Source organism: Tenrec ecaudatus, chromosome 9 (assembly GCF_050624435.1).
Source record: "Tenrec ecaudatus isolate mTenEca1 chromosome 9, mTenEca1.hap1, whole genome shotgun sequence".
Lineage (NCBI taxonomy): Eukaryota > Metazoa > Chordata > Mammalia > Afrosoricida > Tenrecidae > Tenrec > Tenrec ecaudatus.
In genome coordinates, this window is record NC_134538.1 from 19,873,918 (window position 1) to 19,897,603 (window position 23,686).

Below are 23,686 nucleotides of genomic sequence, written 5' to 3' on the forward strand. Positions count from 1 at the left end.
TGAACAGTGAGGTCCTTCTTCCAGAAAAAGGCTTTGCCACAGTCTCTACATACATGGGGTTTCTCCCCAGTATGAGTTCAATGGTGATCAGTGAGAGCAGTCTTCGAGATAAAGGCTTTGCCACACTCACCACATAATGTGGTTTCTCTCCAGTATCAATTTGCTGATGATCAGTGTGAGCAGTCTTCCTGGTAAAGGCTTTTGCCACATTCACCACATACAGGGGGTTTCTCTCCGGTATGAGTTCGCTGGTGATAAATGAAAGCACGCTTCCACATATAGGCTTTTCCTCATTCACCACATACATGGGGTTTTTCTCCTGTGTGAAACACCTGATGTGCTATAAGGCATTGCTTCTGGCTGAAAGCTTACCACACTCACGACATACATAGGGTTTTTCTCCTGCATGAGTTCGTAGATGACTCTTGAGACGTGCTTTCCGAATGAATGCTTTTCCACATTCACCACAGACATGGGGTTTCTCCCCAGTATGACTTTTCTGATCAATAGTGAGGTACTTCTTCCTAATAAAAGCTTTCTCACATTTAGTACAGACATGGGGTTTCTCTCTAGTATGAATTCGCTGATGAGCAGTGAGATCACTCTTCCTGGTGAAGCCTTTCCCACATTCACTGCATACACAGGGTGTCTGCGCCACATGCTTTTTCTGATGTTCCTTGAGGTGTGACATACTGTGATAAGCTTTGGTACATTCCAATCATTTATATAGTTTTTGTCCTTTATGAGCTTTTTGATAATGTTCATTGAGTTTGAACATTTTATCTCATTTTTGCCCACACTGACTGCATTCATAGGTCTTATCTATTATACATATGACCTGGTGCTCACAGAGCAAAGACTCCTCAATGAAGGTTGCCCCACATTTATCACCTGTAAGTGGTTTCTCAATTTAATCAGATTCCTGATGCTGAATCCACTGTAATTTCATGTGCCTGGATTGTTCACACTCATGGAATTTCATGTCAGTACAAAATTTCTTCTGTTCAACATGGAAAAAGTTTTTTCATCTCCACTGAGCACAACTGACTTCTTTATTTTGTTGCTTCTGCTCTGATTTAATTTCAGAATGATTAAAAATGATTTTATAACTTCTTCATGAAAGCTAAATATCTCATAATTTTCCTTGAGAGGAAAATTATTTTTGTGCTGAGAAACAATAATTTCCAATATATTAAATTTATAGCACTGTTCTATCCATGTATCTTTCATGTTGCAAGTGTTCGAGCATATGATCACCATCTTTCTGGAGGACTATAAAAGAACAGAGCATTGAATCTTTCCATTATCTTGACTTACAATGGACCTCTTAAAATTTGCATTGATACAAGGTAAATCTGTAGTGACAACCCTCTTATATGAAATGTAAATAAAACACTATGTTTAAAGTTTATCCATTGAAAGAAATACAATCATGTAAACAATCCAAATTATAAAAACAGCTATTATAGAAACGACATTGGACATGAAAGTAATGAATGAACACAGATTTGGTATTTGCTTAAATAAGGCCATGAAAATATACAACAAATGTAATACAAACAAGACATTAAGACCAATAGACCAAAGGGGTAGTTAAGGCTTGCTAATTTTAATTGGTAGATGACAGATGTATTCATTCCATCAATCTTTATTGAGACACAACTAAGTACTACATACATAAAGTTGGGAATGTGAAAATGAAGAATGTTCTACTTGGGAGAAAACCATTTTTACAGGTGTATATGAAAGGTATTACGGTACACAAACGTATTCTTTATGTTCATGGAGCCTGTATTCCAGCTGACACCACCCAGCTTTCAGTGCTGTCCTGTGGTGGTGGCTTGCATGTTGCCATGATGCCAGAAGCAATGCCACCCAGTGTTTCAAATACAAGCAGGACCACCCATGGTGCATGGATCTTAGTGGAATCTCCAGAAATAGAGACTGGGAGAAATACCTGGTGACCTACTTCTGGAACATGAACCCCCCAGGTTTAATGGCAATGAAGTAACACTGAACAAGTACTAAATCCTCAAAGTACATTCAACAGTGATGATGTGGATGGAGGAGAGCTTTGGGGACTTGAAGTGGTTGACAGGTCATGACTGAAAAGAAGAAAAAAATAGATGCAAACTGAGATTGTTAGTTTATTGTGCCAGCCTGACAGATAAACATGAGTGGGATTAATTGAAGGGCAGAGAGATAAATGGCTTGGTGAGCCTCACCTTTCTGGTCTCTCCCACCTTTATCATCGGGCCAGTGTGCAGTTGCCTTGCTTGTTCTGTGCCTCAATTTATAAGCTACTCTACCTGTGGGACGCCTAGCCTGTGGACTGTGTCGCTGTATGTTGGGGTCCCTTTAAGACCACAAGATTGGAATTTACATCTCTTGAACTAGGGACTGACTGTTGGTGACCTGGAAGACAGTTGGTGACATGCCTTACTGTTTGCTGCCTGTGCTGGGATAGCCTAGCTCTCTCTCTCTACAGAGGACTACCAGACGGCCCTCAAGACTTGAAGGACGGCTAGTGTCTCACAACTCTCTCACGGGAGTGAGTTGCACTGAGCCATTTGTACTGCTTTATAATTTAACTGTTCATTTCTTATTTATAAATATATACATAATTATCAACAATCTAGTTTTATCTCTCTAGAAAACCCTGTCTAACATACAAACATCCTCTAATAATTTGAAGGAGGAATAAATGAAGGATTATCGAGAACAATTGCAAGATGTCAAAACAAAATGAAATGTTTAAATATTGATGGTGTATGGCTTATTATACTTAAATAGACTGGAACTGGCCATTTTTAATGAGATAATCAAGTGGTTTATAAGGGTGAGATAGACAAATTCAAGAACACTCATGTCATATTCATCAGCAAAAAGTACATTGCAAGAATTCTCTGAAGTATAATTCTGTCTGTAGTAGGTTAGTATTCATATGCTTGCAGGTAAGACCAGTTACTACAAGTGTTATTTAAATTTTTGCACCAAGTGATAAAGCAAACATAAAATGTGGGATTTACCCCACAGCCAAACGGGCCCCTAGGAATAGCATGTGCATCAAGGAAGATAAAGCAGACAGCAAAAATGGGGTACGAGTGGCCTCATCTACGATGCCACAATAAGACAGCGAGGTCATTTAACAGTGAATTTATATAGTAGTAAGATGCGGAAGCCTCCAGAAGGCATAGACACACAGAATGGACAAGTGGAAATGTGGGAATATCCTGAATTCTTTTAGAATACTTCAAGATAAGTAGCAGGTTGTGGGAAACTTAGGACCAAGAAGAGGGTGGATGCAGACAAATTCTTTATTCTCAGAATTAAAGAAGACTGCAAAGCCAGGTATCTGGGAAGAGGGAGGCATTCATATTTGTAAGTTGGAAAAGAGTCCCTGTCACATTCTCCTAATTAAAAACCATGCCCACAATATCCCCTCATTATAGTGCTACCTTAATGATGCCTCATACAAGCACATGGCTTTAACTATAAGAGAAGACATGTTGTTATTGGCCTCCCTGCTCAGGGGACAGTTATTCCAGCCCCCACACCCCACCCCCACCTGCCCTGAGTACTTGCCTAAAATTGCGCAGCCAAGTACTTCAGGGACGTCCAGGGTAAAGATACTGCCTACCTTGCTAGGTACATAGGTGTCCCGGGGGTGGGGGGGTGGGCGGGTAGGGGTTGGGGGTGGGGGGAGTTGTGCGGTTGCATGCCCCAGGACTTTATACCACTTTTACTCGAGTATAAGGCAACCCAAATAACACAAAAACTGAATAAAAATTGAGCTGAAAAACTCGGCATATACACAAGCATATATGGCAAATTGGTGAAAGAATACATTCTCTCTCTATCCTGCTCAGACTTGGCATCATGGAAGAGGTGAGTGCCTAAATACTTCTGACTGCCTTTTAATGTCTGCCCTTCAATTACACAACCGTCCCTTAGGATCCATCCAGAAGATATTTAAGAGACAAAAGGATAGTTGATTCCTTGAGTGATAGCAACAAAGGGAAGCTGATTGCTTTTAAAGCTAGGCATCTTTTAGCTGAGTAGCAAGTTGTCAGTCACCTGTAGGAACTGTACACTAACATCTTACTGGAGGGCAGTGTGGATAAAACGTTATCAGGAGATTGTGCATTATGGGCTCTAGATTTATCCTTGGGGCTTGTGGAGGTTTTCTTCTAACACTAGCACTGATCTTCCAAGCCCTGTGGTCAGTAGTATAGAGATAAGGCTGCTTACACTTTGATCCAGGTTCTGATTTCCACAATAAAGAAATTGAGGGTGGGGGATGAAGGGAAAAAAGGGGAGCTGATATCAAGGAATTCAAGAAGAAAATGTTTTGAAACTGTGGTAGCAATTGTACAGTACTGTTTGATGTGATTGAACTATGGACTGTTATGATATCTGTAAGATCTCCCAATAAAATGATTAAAGATATATATATATATATATAATTTGCATAATTTTTGCAACTTGACATTGATCAACCATACAATCATGTGCACTGATGAATGTAAATTTTGGGAACATTATCAGTAATTGGAAAATGTGGCCTTAGTGACAGAAATGACACAAGTTAACCAACAAAATTTTGAGACTAATGATGATTTCACAACAAATTCCTTATTAAACAACAGAAATGGAAACTACACATATAGATCTTTCTGAAAGGAACAAATGAAAATCAAATCAACCACATCACTACAAAGAAATGCTGAGGAAGCTCATTAGTCAAAACAAGGCCAGGGGTTACCTGTGGAACTGATCATTAATTGCTCAAATGCAAGTTGAAGCTAGCCAAAGTACTTAGATCACAGAGCTTAGAGACTATCTAAAGAATAAACTTAAGGAATAAAAGACTGAGGACTGAACACTAATGACTGAGGAGCAGATAAGTTGTGGGATGACACCAAGGACATCATACACATGGAACCCAAAAGACTACTAAAAAGAAAATAAACAAAGACAGCAATATTGAATATACTATGCATTGTTTGAATAACAACAAAAAAATTAAGTGTTGGAATACACAGCCAAAATATTCTTTAGAAACAGCAGGGCATCTTTCGGGTTTTGGACCTGTTAAGAAGGTGTGGGCTTAAGGAAGCACACTGTATAGTAAGGAATATACATCAGACATGTGTTTAGTGAAAAAAGAAAACAGAAAGCAGGGTGTTAATAATGCCCTTTCCGCTTACAAAATTATTGGAGGAACAGGCAACTTAAAAAAATAAATCGAGAACAGAGAGCCGGGAAGATGGCGACAGAGTGACACACCGGAGGGACTCCGCAGAATCCAACCAAGGAGAGTTGCTCAGAGTGAAATTCAACACCACTGGATCGCAGGAGGTTCATCATAAAGATAAGTAGGCACAGATCCACGGGGTTTTGAGGGGCTGGGGGCTTTTGACTTACCTCAGTGGAAGCCAGCTGGGGCTCGACCCTAGTCCAGGTGCCGGATCTGCCCAAGCCAAGACCATTTGGAGCCTGTAGCAGGGCTTGGTCCCAGTACAGCCACAGTTTTCCCCTACCTGCCTCAGGGCAGGGACAGGATGCTTGCGGCTCTACTGGCAGGGATCGGGGTTCAACTACATTGTTGCTTCTGTTTGCTTCTCTGCTCTATATTCCCACACAGCCTTGGAGGGCTGCGCAGGGGCTTTTTCAAGGCACAGCCGCAGTCGCGCCGCATGGTCTGAGCAGGGACTAAACCCAAACCCCCACAGCTCCATAGGCAGGGATCAAGCTTCAGCTACACTGCAGCGTCTGTTAACATCTCTGCTCTCTGTCCCCCCCCACTTCTCTGGGGGCTGCTCAGAAGTTTTCTTGCTACCCTTCTCCTTCTTGGGGCTCAGCTGCAGACTACCCCTGGGGCTTGGGGCAGGGAGTAAGCCCTTTCAGATCCACAGGCAGGGAGTGGGATTCAGCTATATAGTTTCTTTTGCTTCCCTTGCTTCCCTGTACCCCTGCACAGTCTAGTCTCACTTTTTGATTTTTCTCCCCCCCACCCCTTGTTCCTGCCCTGCTCTCTCACACTCCATTGCGGACTTACTGGGCACTCCCATTGCCCTAGGGCATTTGCGCCTGGGTCACACCCAGCTAGGTGAGCTCCACCCTGCATAGATAGCCCAAGGCTAGGGTAAGGCCTGCTTGCTCTCCAGGGGATACTCCTCAGACTTCTCACCAGGGAGTTCCTGCCTGTGTACCTGGGGACATAAAGCAGCTCAGGCAACACTTATCAATATTCAAACCAATAGCGGGAACTTCAGCCCAGCCTCTGCATCAAAGGGGCAGGCAGTCGACCTGGCATCTGGGGCACTCCCCTGATAGAGAAGCCACAGGAAGATAAAGTGGTAGGTTAATCCCGTAGCAAAATCAGCTGTAGGTTAATCCTGCAGCAAAATCAGCTGTAGGTTAATCCCATAGCAAAATCAGCTGTAAGCAGATCGAAGAAGCATTCCTATAAGTCTTCCAGAGAGAGACTAGAAAATGGCACCTGGTCCCTCAAAAACAACTCAACGCAAACAGCTATCACCCCCAATGACCTCAATGAAAAAACAGGAGAAACAAAAGACGAAGGCAGAAGATGTCCTGAACATAGCAACATACATAGAAGAATCAGACATTGGGATGCCATACAAAGAAACTCTCAGAATGCTGCTTGGAGCCATGCAGGATATGAGGGAACAACACAGAAAAAGGATGAAATGATAGAGGAGATAAAAGACATACACCAAAGGGAAAAACAGGAGCTTAAGGAGCAGATAACGAAAAACAATAGCAGAATCGTGTTCCTTGAGAATCGATTGGAGGAATCAGAGAACCGCATCAGTGTTGTGGAGGACAGCCAAGCAGACTTTAATAAACGTGAACAAAAATCTAATAAGAGCATCAGAGAAGCCGAAGAAAACCTAAGAGCTATGTCTGATGCTATGAAGTGGAACAACATTAGAATAATTGGCCTACCTGAGGAAGACACATCAAAGAAGTCATCTGCAACAATAGCGAGAGAATTCTTGGAGGAAAACTTCCCCAGCCTAATTAAAGAAAACCAAGCAACCATCCAGGAGACTGAAAGAACACCAGCATGACGGGACCCCAAGAAGAAATCACCAAGGCACATAATAGGTAAACTATCCAACTTTGAGGAAAAGGAGAAAATCATGAGAGCATCTAGGGAAAAGCAAGCAATCACATATAAAGGTTCCCACATAAGGATATGCTCAGACCTATCAGCAGAAACTATTAAAAAAAGGAGAGTGGAGTAATATATTCCAAAAATTGAAAGAAAACAACGCAAATCCAAGAATACTCTACCCAGCCAAATTATCGATCAAGATCGATGGAGAAGTAAAAGTCTTCCCAGACAAGGAAAAACTCAAAAAATACGTTACAACAAACCCAGCCTTACAAAAGATCCTCGCAGACTCAGTATGGGCAGAAGAACAACACTCACCAAGCACAAATAAGAGACCAACACATAGAACAACCTCACCCAGAGCACAACAAAGAGAAAACAGACCCCAAGATAGCAATGGCTTAAGGATGGAAAGAAGTCAAGAATGATACACACACACTAATGAGAACGGAAAGTAGGAAAACTCCCAACACAAAAGGTATAAAATGGCATCACAGAGCCCGCACATGGAGATAATAACCCTGAATATCAATGGCCTGAACTCAGGCATTAAAAGACTGAGACTAGCAGAATGGCTTAGAAAACACAACCCATCAATTTGCTGCCTACAGGAGACACATCTCAAGGCTACAGACAAAAATAGGCTGAGAATCAAAGGCTGGAGAAGGACCTACCAAGCAAACAGCAATACAAAAAAAGCAGGGGTTGTGATCTTATCTCGGATAAAATTGACCTCAAAGAGCAAACCATAAAAAGAGATAAGGAGGGACACTATATAATGCTCAAGGGAATGATAGACAATGAACCACTAAGCATTGTAAACATATATTCCCCGAATGAGAGACCAGCTCAATACGTCAACCAAACACTCCAAAAGATTAAGAAAGAAATCAGACTGGACAATTATACTGGGTGACTTCAACACACCACTCACTGAGAAAGATAGATCACAGGGAAAGAAACTCAACAAGGAGACTAGAGAGCTAAACTCCACAATTAGACAATTTGACCTAATAGATATTTACTGAGTTTTTCAAACAAATATAAAAAATTTCACTTTCTTTTCAAGTCCCCATGGCACATATTCGAAGACAGACCACATGCTGGGGCATAAGGCAAATCTACATAAATTTAAGCACATTGAAATAATACAGACCTCTCTCTCTGACCACTGTGCCATAAGACTGGAAATCAACAAAAGGAAGACAAAGAAAATAAGAGCAAATAATTGGAGGATGAATAACTCTCTACTGCAAAAGGAGTGCATACTGGTCCAGATCAGAGACGAAATCAGGAAATTTCTAGAAACCAACGAAAATGAGCACACGACATACCAAAACTTACGGGACACAGAAAAGGCAGTCATCAGAGGAAGGTTCATAGAAATACAAGCACACCTAAGAAAAGAAGAGAAACTCATGACGGATAAACTGACACAAAATTTACAAAAACTAGAGCTGAGTCAGCAGGACAACCCTACAAATAGAAAAAGAAAAGAAACAATAAAAATCAGGGCTGAGATTCAGGAGAGGGAAAATAAAAAAAACTATGGAAAAAATTAATATCGCTAAAAGTTGGTTCTTTGAAAGGATAAACAAGATCGATAGACCATTGGCAAACCTAACCAAAGAAAGGAGGGAACAAATCTCAATAGCAAGAATAAGGGATGAAAGAGGGGTCATTACAACAGACCATAATGAAATCAAAAGGATAGTTACACACAATACTATGAAGGATTGTACTCCAATGAATTCAACAATTTGGAAGACATGGACACATTCCTGGAAAAATAATCCCTCCCTAGACTCTCCTCGGTAGGCATCAAGAATCTCAACAGACCCATAGCAATAGAAGAAATAGAAAAGGTTATCAAGGGATTACCAACAAAAAAATCCCCTGGATCAGATGGATACACTGGAGAATTCTATGAAGCATTCAGGGAAGAACTAATACCAATCCTACACAAACTTTTCCAGAACATAGAAAAAGACGGCAAACTCCCAAACTCCTTCTATGAAGCTAGTATAACTCTGATACCCAAACCGGGCAAGGATCCCACAAGAATCGAGAACTACAGACCGATATCCCTAATGAACATTGATGCAAAAATCCTTAACAAAATACTAGCCAACAGAATACAAAAGTATATAAAACAAATAATTCACCATGACCAAGTGGGATTCATACCAGGGATGCAGGGATGGTTCAACATACGAAAGACCACTATTATTATTCGTCACAATGACATGAAAAAGTATAAGAATCAGATGATTACATCAATAGACGCAGAAAAATCATTCGACAACATCCAACATCAATTCCTGTTTAAGACACTAGCGAAGATAGGGATGGAAGGAAAGTTCCTCAAGACAATACAAGCTATATATGAAAAACCAACAGCCAAAGTCATAGTCAATGGAGAAAACACTAACACAATCCCACTGAAAAAGGGGACCAGACAAGGATGCCCCTTGTCTCCACTCCTATTTAATATTGTGCTGGAGGTTTTAGCTAACAGCATAAGGCAAAGAAGTGACATCAAAGGTATTCGCCTGGGGAAGGAAGAGGTGAAACTATCGTTATTTGCAGATGATATGATTTTATATATGGAAAATCCCAAAAGTTCCACAAGGGGAGTACTGGAAGCAATAGAGCAGTTTGGCAGAGTGGCAGGATACAAGATCAACAAACAGAAGTCCATCGGACTGTTATACATATCAGATAAGACCACAGAAGAAGAGATCACAAAGGTGGTACCCTTCACAATAGCCAAACACAAACTGAAATATCTAGGGATACACTTGACTGAAAAAACAAAAGATATATATAGGGAAAACTATAGAACACTATTACAAGAAACCAAGAGCGACCTCAACAAATGGAAGAATATTCCGTGCTCTTGGATTGGGAGACTTAATATAGTTAAGATGTCAGTTCTGCCAAAGGCACTATATAAGTTTAATGCTATCCCGATACAATTACCATCATCTTTCTTCAAAGAAATGGAAAAACTGATTACCAACTTCATATGGAGAGGGAAGAAGCCCAGAATTAGCAGAGAACTCCTCAAGAAGAAGGACGCCGTGGGAGGGCTTGCTTTACCTGACTTTGGCACATACTATGCAGCCACAGTTCTCAAAACTGCATGGTATTGCTACAATGGCAGATACTAAGACGATTGGAAAAGAACTGAAAATCCAGAAATAAAAGTATCAGCCTACACACAGCTGATCTTTGACAAGGGCCCCAAAAATATCAAATGGGAAGCAGATGCCCTCTTTAACAAGTGGTGCTGGAAAAAATGGATATCAACATGCAGAAAAATGAAGCAAGACCCTTATCTCACTCCATGCACAAGAATAAACGCAAGGTGGATCACAGACCTTGAAGTTAAATCCCAAACTATTTGTGCCATCAAAGAGGGAATTGGGACCAACTTGAGAACTTTGGCGCAGGAAATACACAGGCTATCAGAAATAGGGAAGGACACAAACACAGAGGAGGCACAAATTGACAAATGGGATATACTGAGGATAAAACACTTGTGTACATCCAAAGAATTCACCAAGAGAGTAATAAGAGAGTCTACAGACTGGGAAAACATCTTTAGCAATGACACATCAGACAAAGGCCTTATTACTAAATTTACAATACTCTGCTAGATTCAAAAAGAAAAAAACCAATAGCCCACTTGAAAGCTCAGCAAAGGACTTGAACAGAAATTTTACAGGGACAGAAATCCGAATGGCCAACAAACATATGAGAAAATGTTCCCGATTTTTAGCCATAAGAGACATGCAAATTAAAACAACAATGAGGTACCACCTGACACCCTCAAAGGTAGCCCAATTCAAAAAATCAGAAAGCAATAAGTTTTGGAGGGGCTGTGGGGAGACAGGAACTCTCATCCACTGCTGGTGGGCCTGTAAGTATGTACAGCCACTATGGAAATCAATCTGGCGATACCTAAAACAGATGGAAATAGAGTTACCATATGACCCAGCAATCCCCCTACTGGGCATATACCCAGAAGAGGCAAGAAACAAACCAAGACCAGACATCTGTGCTCCAATGTTCATTGCAGCACAGTTCACAATTGCAAGGAGTTGGAAGCAACCCAAATTTCCATCAACTGACGATTGGATTAAAAAACTGTGGTATATACATACAATGGAGTACTACGCATCACTAAAAAGCAGTGATGAAAGTATGAGGCACATAGCGGCATGGGAAGAACTGGAGGAAATCATGCTAAGCAAGGTAAGTCAGGCACAAAAGGACAAGTACAACATGAGCCCGCTCAGGTAAGAATTAAAAAAAATTTTTAAAAGCAAAAGTGGCATAGGTGAAAAAGCTACTGTATACAAACATTTTAGGGGTGAAGACTGTGTAGTATGAAAGGGACCAGACCAAAACCAGGGATGTACATGGTAGACAATGGTGGAGCAGGGGGGGAAAGGAAAACAAAAGGATGAATATAAGGAAGAAAAAGGGAGCTGGGGCATGAGGCATTAATCCACCCAAGGGGAGGGTATTGTTTATATCTCCACAAGGAAAGTGGGACCAGACTTCAACCTAGTGCCGCAAGGTGTGAATGCAATATCCCGGCGTGGAGTAGGAAACCAGTGGAGAGGTCTGGGAGGCTGGCCCCAGCACCATAAATTAAGTGGATTCCTGCCCCTCCCCCATAAAGAATTTGTTCCAAAGGACGACATTGACTCTGCAGCTCCGGGAGATGAACATATCTGATCAGAGCACACTGGAGCAGATGCAGGGGCAGGAGGAGAGAGCGGAGCACAGTCTGGCCCACCAGGCCGTGAGGATGATGTTCCTGAGTAGAGCAGCCAGTCCACAGAGAGAACAACGTGGTTGGCCGCACTATGAGAAATGATGCCAATCAGTGACTAAGGGTGATACAGGGGACTGCACCGGAGACACAGTGTGGGAATTGCACCTGACCTGATCCCACCACACCGAGGCAAATCACTGGGGGAGTGCAGCAGAATAGAAAGTGAAAGGAGTGGCAAGGTCCCCAGGGAATGCCGAAAATGGACTTTGGGGCCAGGGCGTGATGCCCCAACAGACTGGACTGGAAAACACTCCTAGGGCCAGCAAACAATCCCTGAACTAACTACAAGCTTTTCTCTTGTGAACTGTTTTGTTCTGTTCTTTGTCAGTGGTTTGTTTTTGTTGTTTTGTTGTCTGGTTGTATACTGTTGCTTTGTTTTGCTCTGTCTTGTTTTCGTGCATGTTAGTGTCTCCACAGGTCTGTCTGAATAGGACAGGCTGGATTAACTACCTGGAGGAAAAACAACGGGACCGACAGTTCCGGGGGGACTTGGGTTGTGGGGGTAGGGGGGATAAGGAAGTGGTGTTAACAAACACAGGGACAAGGGAAAAACATGGGACCCAAATGGTAAAGAGGGGGGAGTGGCAGGCCTGGTGGGGAATGATCAAGGGTAAGGTTGCTTAGAGAAGGGGTATACTCTAGCCCAAGTGGCGACGAAGCATGGTAGTAGGGCAGGAGGAAAGTCAAGGGAGATGGAGGAAAGAGCTAGGAGTCAAAGGACATTTATGGAGGTCTAGACAAAGACATGTACATGCAAATATATATATATAGGAGGATGGGGAAATAGATCTATGTGTCTATATTTATAGGTTAAGTATTAAGGTGGCGGAAGGACCTTGGGCCTCTACTCAAACACTCCCTCAATGCACGAATACTTTCTTTTATTAAATTGGAACTCTATGATGCTCACTCTTCCGACACAACTGCTGGAGCCATAGGGAGTGAACTAGTAAATGTGATGAAGAAAGCGGATGGTGCCCGACTATCAAAAGAGATAGTGACTGGGGTCTTAAAGGCTTGAAGATAAACAAGCGGCCATCTAGCTCAGAAGCAACAAAGTCCACATGGAAGAACATACTAGCCTGTGTGATCGAGTGGTCCCGAAGGGATCAGTTACCAGGCATCAAAGAACAAAAAATCATATCATTGACTGCACACCTCCATGATAGGATCGCTGAAGAAAATGGGTGCATAAGCAAATGTGGTGAAGAAAGCTGATGGTGCCCGGCTACCAAAAGAGCAAGTGTCTGGGGTCTTAAATGCTTGAAGATGAACAAGCGGCCATCTAGCTCAGAAGCAAAAAAGCCCACATGGAAGAAGCACACCGGCCAGTGTGATCACGAGGAGCCAAGGGACCAGGTATAAGGCATCATGCAAAAAAAAAAAACAGATATGTGTGTGTGTGTATGTATGTGTATATATATATATATATGTAAATATATATATATATATATATATATACCATATTAAATGAAGGGGGAAGTACAGAGTGGAGACCCAAGGCCCAAGTGTCGGCCAATGGAGATCCCCTCATAGAGGGGTTAGGAGAGGAGATGGGTTAATTAGGGTGCGAGGTAGTACCGATGAAGAACACAGTTTTCCCCAGATCCTGGATGATTCCTCCCCCCAACTACCATGATCCGAATCCTACCTTGGAGGGCTGGATAGGGCAGAGGCTGTACACTGGTACATATGAGGGCTGGAGGCACAGGGAATCCAGGGTGGATGATACCTTCAGGACCAAGGGTGTGAGAGGCGATGCTGGGAGAGTGGAGGGTGCCTGGGTTGGAAAGGGGGAACTGATTACAAGGATCCACATGTGACCTCTTCCCTGGGAGAGGGACAGCAGAGAAGGGGGGAAGGGAGACTCCGGATAGGGCAAGATATGACAAAATAACGATGTATATAAATTACCAAGGGCACATGAGGGAGGGGGGAGAGGGACGGGAGGGGAAAAAAAAGAGGACCTGATGCAAAGGGCTTAAGTAGAGAGCAAATGCTTTGAGAATGATTGGGGCAGGGAATGTATGGATGTGTTTTATACAATTGATGTATGTATATGTATGGATTGCGATAAGAGTTGTATGAGTCCCTAATAAAATGTAAAAAAAAGAAAAGAGGAGGAAAAAAATGATTAGGGCAAAGAATGTACAGATGTGCTTTATACAATTGATGTATGTATATGTATGGACTCTGATAAGAGTTGTATGAGCCCTAATAAATTGTTTTAAAAAATCGAGTCATCTAGCTCAGAAGCAAAAAAGCCCACTTGGAAAAAGCACACCAGCCTGTGTGATCACGTGGTGTCGAAGGGATCAGGTATCAGGCATCATCAGAACAAAAAATCCTATCATTGTGCATGATAAGGAGTGCGGAGTGGAGACCAAAAGCCCATCTGTAGGCAAATGGACATCCCCTTACGGAAGGGTTGTGAGGAAGAGACAAGCCAGTCAGGGTGCAGTGTAACAACAATGAAACATACAACTTTTCTCTAGTTCCTAAATGTTTTCCCCCCATCATGATCCCAATTCTACAAATCTGGCTAGACCAGAGGAAGTACATTGGTACAGATCGGAAGTGGAAACACAGGGAATCCAGGGCAGATGATCCTTTCAGAACCAGCGGTGAGTGTAGCAATACTGGGAGGTGGAGGGAGAGTGGGATAGAGAAGGGGAACCTGTAACAAGCATCCACATATAACCTCCTCCCTGGGGGACAGACAACAGAAAAGTGGGTTAAGGGAGATATCGGACAGTGTAAGAAATGACAAAATAATAATTTATAAATTATCAAGGGTTCATGAGGGAGGGGGGACCAGGGAGAAAGGGGAGAAAATGAGGAGCTATGCCAAGGGCTTAAGTGGTGAGCAAATGTTTTGAGAATGATGAGGGCAACAATTGTGCAAATGTGCTTTACACAATTGATATATGTATGGATTGGGATAAGAGTTGTATGATCCCCAAGTAAAATGATAAAGAAAAAATCGTACAGGTAGAAAAAACTGAAGGTAAATGCTAAAAGATATCCTAAGCTGATAACAATTTTCTTGCTGGGAAGATGATCATAGACACCTGAAAATAACAGAAGTCGCACACGTATTTCACCAAAAAGAGTAAAATATGGAGAAATATGTCTGTTAAACTATTCCAACAGAGAAGGCAATTTGACCATCTCTAATAGGAAACAAATAACTAATCTCACTAGAATGAAGAAAACTTTAAGGGAGAGGAGACAAAATGAGAAAATGGAAACCGAAACCTTTACTCATTCTCAAACTGTGAGTTGTGACCCCTTTGGGGATCCAAAGCCCCTTCACAGGGGTCACTGATTCCTAACAGTAGCAAAATTAATTGTGAAGTAAGAAGGAAAATAGACAAACTCCAAGGGGGGAAGCTAAGTTAGCACAATGGAGAACGTTTATGGTGGGAGCTCGAGATCCATGCTTGCTCAGTAGTGGAGGCAAGAGGCTCGCAAGATGGACTTTCATAGTAAGGTAGAAGCATATAAAAGAGGGAACGTTTTGACAATCTTAAAGAACATTATAGACCCAAACATATACTAATGTATATCAAATAAATAGAAATCTAAAAATCTAATCTCAGAAGAGCACTGGAGTACTATTGCAACGGTAGGAAAAGTGAGGTCTCACATTCGAAGGACACCTGTGATGGATGTGAGGCCTTCTACCAGTTGAATCAACTCCCCTGCCCTGTCCAATTACCCTTAAGGTACTTTGACTACGCACCGGAAAAATTTCCACCACAGCTTGTCTCTAAAAACGACCACATTACTCCTTGTTCCTATTGAGAGGAAGCTTCTGAGGTGACAACTGGATAACCTGCTCATGAGAAATTATAGAATCTTAGACACACCAAACTTGATCTGAACTTTATAAAGCCTGCAGAATGTTGTATTTCTAGGAAAATCATGTTCAAATGAACAAAGTAAAGGGTAGTCTCTCAAGGACAGACGACCTTACCCACTAACTTAGGACCAGAGAATGCAATGAGAATCTACCTCTTTGAGAACACAACAGACACTGTAAGGATTTCAACACTTAAGATAGGAAAAGCTAATGACAGGGCCAATGACTTGAGAATTCTCCACACCAATGGAAACCAGGTTGCGATAGTTCTCCAACATCACATCCTGATATAGGGTCTTCTGAGCAGGGTTCGGGAGCTGCCATTCTTCCCAGGTGAACTTTACAGCCACATCACTGAATGTCAGTGATACCTGTAGTAAAAGGAGTCTATTAAATGACATATTTCCCATTTGAAGATTAAAAAAATACATCTTACACTAAAGAAAGCAAAAAAATAATAAAAACTATTCTGTGTTAGTACATTGCATAGGTGTGGTCAATGGAGGACTTGGTAGAAAGCATTTGACCTATTTTTCTAGACTTGCAACCATGGGCACGGAAAACTAGTCCTATTTTCAGAAAGATCTCCATTGTTCAGATAAAGAAATGTTCCCAAATACACGTCCTCCAAATAATGTGCACCCAACAACAGAGCTCCATAAAGGAGCAGTCTTAAAGGAGCTATCATACTGTGTATCCCTGAAAATAAGACATACCCATAAAATAAGCCATAGCAGGATTTCTAAGCATTTGTTCAATATAAGCCACACCCCCAAAATAATACAGTGATAGGCATGGCTATGCAGCATATCGCCATGGAGAGGTAATGAAGACGGACAGCCCTTCTCGTCTGCCCCATCGTGACAGCTGTTATCTTGGAGGTGACCGAAGAGGTGTGGGCAGCCCCATCAACCTGGCTGGCCCCCCAGTCAGGTCCCGGTTGTACCATGTGTGCTGCAAGCTGAGGCACAGCGGGAGACACAGAAAATGAACATAAAAGTCTCCTCAGTGAAGTGAGGAGCAGGACGCTCTGCTTCAGGCATTGTTTGTCCTCAGGGGGACGGAGGAAAGCTGTGGCTGCCATTTTACTCAGCACTGTGGGTCGATGTTCCAGAAGAAGACGGCTTAACTATATTTGAATAAATGTAGATTGTTAGACCATACTTAATAAAAATAAGACACCCCTGAAGATCAACCACAGAGTGTCTTCTTGAGGAAAAATAAACATAAGACAGTGTCTTATTTTGGAGGAAACACAGTAGTAGTAGAATCATTTCTCTGCCTGGATGCTTCTAACTATGCTTGAAGGTTATCTGTGGATTAGAACCACCAGGTTCTGTAGCCAGTCCACCATAAAATGTGGCAAATGCCTAGGGAGGGCTCAGGGCATGTATGATGTCAATTAGTCCTAGGTCAAGATGGTGACTCACCTTTTTGCTTGTTTGTTATGTTACCCACTTATGATATTACCCATTGACCATGTATACGCTAACTGCATGAGGTACATGCCTTATGAAAGATCTGTAAGCTCCATTATATACATCCACTGGAAAATACATTCACTCTCTCAATCCTGGCATAGGAAGAGAGCCCCGGTGTCCGGCTGTCTACTCTCCGTATTTTAATATTTACCACAATTGCAATGTTACTCCTAAGGTTCGAGTGTTGGGGAACCCTGTGCCACCAAAATAATCCACCCACTCATAAAATTAGAATTTTGAGTACCAGTGAAATGATCTGAACGGCTAGAAATCGCCAATTTATACTCACACAAAGTAGATACACACCTGTTTATATTAACAAACAAGTTTACAACACATTGAGAAATGGAATTAGGAGTCCTGGCAGGATCACCAGTATACGAGGCTCTGCATCTTCAGTGGCAATAGGTATCAGGAACTGTTCAGATGGGGAGGTCAAACATGCCTCAGCTCTCCAACATTTTTTGTCAATTCTTACACAAGTCATTGCTCCCACACCACTCTTTGTCTCACTTCTGGGTTTGATAATTTGTTGCTATGGCCACACAAAACTCATAAAGCAAACTGGTCTATTAATGAACAAGGTAAAACCTGGGATCAGGAATAAGAAGCTATAACTCAGATCCCAACACAGAAAGTTCATAGAGACTATCTCCCTTCCTGAGGCAGGAAGCTCTTATAAGTCACCTTTGGACAAGCTCCTCTTGTCAATCTTAGGAAAAATTCTTCTCAGCCACCTTGGAACAGTATTGACTTTAATTAAAAGGTCCTCTTGAACCTGCCTTCGTTCGTCACATGCTCTCCAAGAGGCCCCTCCTAATCTTGCCTAGGTGGGCAAGGTGCTAGGTTGACCCAAGAAGCCATCATATCAAGAGCTAGAAAAAGAGGGAGAGAGAGAACTGCATGCAAGCATTGTTGAGAACAAACAGTGAGACATTGGCCTGTTACGTGTTATCTGGTATTGTCAGCCCCTACAACCACATAGTTCAGAATGGATTAGGGATTTGCCAGCTTCCAGAACTCCATGAGCCATTTCCGTAACATCCCTGTCAACTGTGAGCTGCCTGTGTGACCTGATTTAAGAGCTTCTCCACTCCATGAGCCAACAGATTGCTGCCTGACATCTGAGATTCAACAACTTCCACATCCTGAAGAGTTAATTACCTGATGACTATTTAGTTTTGTTGAGAGACTGCAGAGCAAATCAAGGGACATCTTGAACCTCTACTTCATATGGACTGATCTCTTGCTGCTCCTGCACAATGTACTGTAATATTCATGAATCAAGGGCTATACCAATGGAGATAATGCCGAGGGCAGAAGGGACATAGTGACAGAGCCAATTGTGACAGGTCCAGAAATGGCTTTTCAGCCAAGATATGGGACAGGCAGGCAAGATCAAGAGGAGGACATCTCTATGGAGCTGAGAGGAGCCTATAAAGATGGCACTATGAAGAGAGCTTACCTTCAGGGGGCAAAATATCTGAGAGCGACACAGAGAAAAGGCCTGCCCTGAAGAAGAGCAAATGTGCCTACATGGTTCTGTAATATGAATGCCAATGAGTAGCCTATGGATTCTGATACTAAGGCACATTCTGTTACCGAATAAAACTTGTACGTGTGACTCTGGACTGTAAGTTGTACATGGCCACTGCAAAAAATTGATGAGCTGAGTAGGAGAGGACTGTGGGAAAGATACTAGGGTCAAAACTGTTAAAGTATTGGAGAGTACAGGTATGTTTATGTTCTGCCTCACATGAATCAGAGCTGATGCTGATGGCTGATTCTCTCTCCTGCATCTACAGTTAGAGGAGGTGAGAAGCCGTCAACCTTTTTTAAACTACTATTGCTACAAGGCCCATTTTAGCTGCATTAATAAGAATATGTAAAGCATCACCTTTAGAAAGAAACATTAAAGAAACTTACTCAGACAAAATTCCCATGAAATACTGACCTGTCCTAAAGAGGTGACCTTATTGCTCCTTAAAAACTAGGCATAGTCAAGGAGTTGGAAATAACCAAAATTTCCATCAACAGATGAATGGATCAAAAACTGTGGTACATATATACAATGAAGTACCATGCATCCTTAAAAAGCAGTGATGAACATATGAAGCACATCACCGCACGGGAAGAACGGGAGGAAATTATGCTAAGTGAAGTAAGCCAAGCACAAAAGGACAAGTATAGCATGAGTCTGCTGAGGTAAGCTTAAAAATGCAAAAGGGTCATAGGGAAAAAGCTACTTTATACAAACATTCCTAGGGTGAGGTTCAGGTAGTATGGCAGGGGCCAGACCAAATCCAGGGATACATATGGTAGACAACTACAAAGATGGGGGGGGGTGGGAAAAAAGAAAAAGACATGGGTAGCAGGGGAACAGAATATTAACCCATCCAAAGGGAGGACATTGTTTATATCTCCACAGAGAAAGAGGGACCAGACTTCAACCGGGTGCACCAAGACATGAATGTAACATACCGGCATGAAGCAGGGAGCCAATAGGGGGGTCTGAGGAGCCAGCTCCAATCCCAACAATGTGGAGAGTGCCCCCTCCAATAGAAGAATTCACTTCAGAGCACATTACTGAAATTACAGCTCAGGGAGAGGGACATGTCTGACCAGAGCACACAGGAGCAAAAGAAGGGAGAGGAAGAGAGTGGTATACATCCTGGCCCACTACGGCTTGAGGGCAATATTCCCGCTCAGAGCAGCCAACACACCGAGAGGACCATAGGGCCTGACTCACTACAAGACAGGATGTCCCTAACTAACCCACAGCATTACAGGGGACAACACTGGAGACACAGTGCAGGAATTGCGCCCAATCTGACATCATACTGAGGTGAAACAAGGGTAGGCAACAGAACAGCAAGGGAAACAGAATAATGAAGTCCCCAGGGAATACCAAAAATAGACTTTGGGTCCATGGCATGGCACCCCATCAGGAAAACACTCCTAAATGTTAACAGACCTTGAATTATTTACAGGCTTTTTGTGTATGTTTTTGGTTTTGTTGTTGTTGTTTTGTTTTCTTTTGTTGCTTTGTTTTGCTCTGTCTTCATTTGTATGCATGTTATTATCTCTGCAGGTCTATGTAGATAAGATAGGCAGGATAAACAAACTAGAGGAGAAAGCAGTGGGAGAGGGGGAGGCAGGGGGAAAGGAAGTGGTTGTTAATAAATCCAGAGACACGGGAACAACAAGTGATCTAAAATTGATGGTGAGGAGCATGTAGGAGGCCTAGTACTGCTTATCAAGGACAATGTAACCGAGAGGAATTACTGAAATCTACATGAAGGCTGAACATGATAGTGTGACAAGAATAAAGTAAAAGGAAATATAGGAAGGAACTAAGAGGCAAAGGGCATCGACAGAGGTCTAAATACAGTCATGTACAAATATAAATATATTTATATATGATGATGGGGAAATAGATCTATGTGCATATATTTTATAGGTTTTAGTACTAAGGTAGCAAATGGACCTTGGGCCTCTACTCAAGTACTCCCTCAATGCATGAACATTTTGTTCTATTAACCTGGCATGCTCACCTTCCCCACATGATTGCCGAGTGCATAAGCAAGTGTGGTGAAGAAAGCTGATGGTGCCCGGCTATCAACAGATATAGCGTCTGGAGCCTTAAAGGCTTGACGATAAACAGACAGCCATCTAGCTCAGAAGAAACAAAGCCCACAAGGGAGAAAAGAAGCACACCAGCCTGTGTGATCACGAGGTGTTGAAGGGATCAAGTATCATACATCAAAGAACAAAAACAATCATATCATTGTGAATGAGCGGGGAGTGCAGAGTGGAGACCCAGAGCCCAACTGTAGGCAATTGGACATCCCCTTGCAGAGGGGTCGCAGTGAGAAGAGCCAGTTAGGGTGCACTATAGCACCGATGAGACATACAATATTCCTCTAGTTCTTTAATGCTTCTTCCCCTCCACAATCATGATCTCAATTCTACCTTGCAAATCCAGCTAGACCAGAGGATGTAAAATGGTACAGATAGGACTGGAAACACAGGTCATCCAAGATACATAACCCCCTGAGGACCAATAATGAGAGTAGAGATACCAGGAGGGTAAGGGGAAGGTGGGGGAGAAAAGGGAAATCGATCACAATGATCTACATTTAACCCCCTCCCTGGGGAAGGAACAACAGAAAAGTGGGTAAAGAGAGACACTGGACAGTGTAAGACATGAAAAATGAATAATAATTTATAAATTATCAAGGGTAAGGGAAGGTGGGAAAAATGGGAAGCTAAAATCAAGGGCTCAATTAGAAAGAAAATGTTTTGAGAAGGATGGCAACAGACGCACAAATGTGCTTGACACAATAGATATATGTATGGATTGTGGAAAGTGTTGTACGATTCCACAAATAAAATGACTTCAACAAACAAATTTGGCATAGCATATCATTTGAATGATATTTATGAGTTAGCCATAGAATAATGAATTATTAGTTGAAAGATAATGTCATCCAAAGACTCCTCAGTGACGTATTATGTTCAATGTCAATAGTTTAGTTTTAATCCTATGAACAATATACATACTCCTAATCTTCTCCAGACCAATCTTGAAGTCAGAATCAGAGTATATCTATAACTTCTATTTCAAATTTCCTCTTTTCCAATGAACTGAATCAGTATTATACAGGTGTCTACATTTCCAGTAGGAAATATAGAAAAGGATAAAATACATCAAAATCACCTGAGTCTTGGTCATTTTCTTTTGGTCTTTAGGACACTGCCGGCAACTGGGATGCTCTATGTTTGTCTTATCTGTATCAGCTCTAACGATGTTCACAAATTTCAATCTCTCATGGGGATATCCAGAAATAATAATACCCAAACCAGGCACTTCCTCTTTCCTCTTCGCTGCTGTTGACGCACAATTTGCAGGCTGGTGAGAGAATGCAACGTGAGTAATACATAACCTGTAGGTCCAGATGTGTTACTATTCTGTCCCTCTTCTTACACAAAATCCTCAATCCTGTTAACAGTGCCCTTACTGTGTGACGGCAAACATGCTTGACGGAAAACATGCTTATACCATGCCCAATAAATCAAAAACCCTGAATTTTCAGACATGCGAGTAAAAGATGAGTTTCTGACAACTAGAGGGTGGACAATCAAATATGCATCTCAAAAAAGCTGGATCCCTACCTCACAGCATACAGAACTATCAATTACTTACTGTGTGAATCTCAAAGAGAATGACAAATCAATGAACTTTAAAGATGATTACATTAATTAAACCATCTGGCAACATTTTACATGGGCTATATAAAAACTATTATACACTGAAAATTATTTTCAGGAGGAACTTTAAATTTTAAAATCACTTTAGAAACACTTTAAAACTAACCATCAAGTAGAGTTAGAAGGATAAGCACCCGTTAGGACACAATAAAACTGCTGCACAGAGTTTCTGAGACTCTAAAGCCATGACAGGCAGCTAATGGGTTTGTACCTCTGACCATGAGGTTAGCAGTCCAACTCTTAATACATGTCAAAACCAGGGCTCCAAAATAAATACTTATGTATCATATCCGATTGAAACTTATATATTTTGAAATGAAGTAAGAAGTATACATCCCCTTATAGTGCTTTTAAGGTAGCATTATTTGTATTACCTAATGCAGTTTGCTAGTTGGCCCATACAAGTATACAGTCCCTCTAGAGATGGCCCCTTAACTCCTTCCAAATATTTACGCGGGTTTGTTGCCCACCAATGTGAATGAAGCAAAGGAGCCCTGGTGGCAATAGTGGCTACTGTTGGGCTGCTAACTGCAAGGTCAACAGTTGGAAACCATGTATTTCTCCTTGAAAGAAAGATGTTATTTTCTTCTCTCAAGAGTGGCACGGCTCTCTACTCTGCTAAAGAGATAGTCTTTGAAACCCACAAGGGCAGTTCTACCCTTTCATATAAGCTTTCTATGAGCCAGTGTTAACTTGATAGCACTGAGTTTGTTTGTTTTTTTTGTTCTTGTTGTTGTTTAAGAGGATTGGGCAGCTTGCCCAACAACACATTGGTATCCTTGGGGCTATGCAAATAAGATGTCTGAAAACCTAATGAGGGAATTAGTCACATTAGACATCGTGTTAGGTTTCATTGATCCATTTCAGAAAAAGAAATTGGGATCTCACTACCATCAAAAAAGAAGAGCCTGGATCCAAGATTCTTATTTTTATTGAGAAGGGGGGAGTAGGGGGTGGGGAAAATAGTCTTACTTATTGTTTAGAAATATCCCCCAAGGGCGTCCAGGCACGATCTTGCACACATCAGGAACGTCAGGCAGCAGAGTGCAGGCCACCAGCCAGCTACCCTGAGG

The 23,686-nt window shown here is 41.9% G+C and overlaps 1 protein-coding gene across 3 annotated transcripts in view; it reads right to left on the reverse strand.

The window, feature by feature from the left end:
* LOC142456719 (uncharacterized) overlaps positions 1-16,229 on the reverse strand; it is a 79,595-nt gene extending 63,366 nt beyond the window's left edge. For all 3 annotated transcript variants that reach the window (XM_075557939.1, XM_075557941.1, XM_075557936.1), the window contains exon 1: positions 16,106-16,229. The gene's annotated coding sequence lies outside the window, so the exon portion shown is untranslated. The remainder of the gene's footprint in view (positions 1-16,105) is intronic.
* Between the last annotated feature and the right edge of the window lie 7,457 nt (positions 16,230-23,686).